Source organism: Fusarium oxysporum, chromosome 2 (genome assembly GCF_000149955.1).
Source record: "Fusarium oxysporum f. sp. lycopersici 4287 chromosome 2, whole genome shotgun sequence".
Taxonomy (NCBI): Eukaryota; Fungi; Ascomycota; class Sordariomycetes; order Hypocreales; family Nectriaceae; genus Fusarium; species Fusarium oxysporum.
The window spans coordinates 179,981-181,735 of record NC_030987.1 but is presented as its reverse complement, the minus strand read 5'-3'; positions in this window follow the sequence as shown (position 1 = coordinate 181,735).

Sequence of the window (1,755 nt, the reverse complement as noted above, 5' to 3'; positions counted from 1 at the left end):
GTAAAAGCCAGTGTCGAAAGTCTGGCATATGTTGCTGTGATAAGGTGATCGTATTGATCTCCAGATGGTATGCATTAACCATACAGCTGCATTGTGCAGGTAGGGTAAGCCCATAGATATTCGGGTTTTTCGCTATAATCAGCCAAGTAAAGGTGGTTTGTTGCAGTGGCACATGATGCTGGTGCAGTATAGGTTGTTGTCAGTGGCCCAAAATTAGTTATCTTGGCCTGAATCACCGATGTTATGGTGGGCATCTTGTTGAAAGGCTCTAGAAGTTTCTTGGGGAAGGAGTGTTCCCATATAGTGAAATAAAGCCAGATTATTTATGTTGCTAATATCAGATATGAAACCATTGGCGGAATGCTTAGTTAAGTATTGGAATTTCCAAATTACGCTGGATTTTGGAATGCAAGGTGGCGCATTGACTGCCCTACCGTGCTTTGTATGTCCAATTAGGTATCTCCTTTAAGGCCATAATACTGACTGGAATCAAAAGGACAGGTTCTACCTGCTGCATTGAGCCTAGGTTGGTGTGGCACAGTTGAAGGATATCAAGCTGCGCCGCTAAAATCAGGTTTTGAAGCCGCGAGTATCATTCATGTGATATATTTCCCCCGCCATATTTGTGTAAGGAATAACCTCAAACAGCTGGTAGTGGTTGGGTCAATTGCATAAGGGTCGTGCAATAACTAAATAACTATATATAGGTTAATAAATTAACAGTCTCCAGCTCATGGAAGCAACACCCCAAGAGCTTGGTCTCCTGGACTAGTTATCATGGAAACAACCGATGTTGACCTTAAGCTTACTTAAATTTTTCATTTAACATAGGTAATTCCGGGCTATCAAAACTATTTTATATGCAACTATAGCCTCCCCTCCAGCCTATCATTTATTCAGATCAACGTTTTCTATAAGATCAAATGCCTACGTTGGCAATGGGAGCCCGAGTCTAGTCATTTAGTCGCTGGGCAAATACATCATTAAAGCCTATCCAAAATGCACTATCAGGCCACCAAGACGATGAAGGTGCAATCAGAAGCTGAGGTTGACCTGATAGAGCATATCGATACATACACGCCTTGCATAGTTTGGTCTGGAAGTTGTCGCATTTGGTATAAGCAAGGCACAGTGAATGAGAGTTATGGTCATCTGGCCAGGCTCCATCTAGGTTACATTTTCTAGACATTTTGAAAGCCCTCGATGGGTGGACTCCTCCGGGACCCACGACCATGGCAATCGGTATGCCTTCCTCAGAAATGGGGAATTGGATAAGTGCTATTGAAGTGACGAAGCTGTTGTGTGGGCAGTTGGCATGCTGCTTGTACTGTATTCTTGGGAGGATTATTCTGAGTTGATAGACCTGACGGCTCATCCTTGCATCGCGCGCCTTACCTTACCACAGGCATAGTTTGTCATTGGTAGAATACTTACAAGGAACATCACAAGCACAGCCGAGGTAGCGGTTTTGAAACCAGGTTTCTCCTAGTCCTTCATTCCTTTCATATGTCTTGAAATCAGCATTTCATAAGCCTTCTGGTACCATAATACCGGAATACCTCCCAGAAATGCCTGTACGGGAATTAATAATCCTAAGGGGGCGGAAGTCCCCAACACTTCGAGCATTGTGGTACGTTGTGGACATAACCTGAAGGGCGTGCATTCTGAGATGGAGCGTCCATGTGTGTAATTAATTAACCATATGCGACGCAAACCGCTTCTATTGCCGCGAACTTCAATGCTAGTCACCTCGGA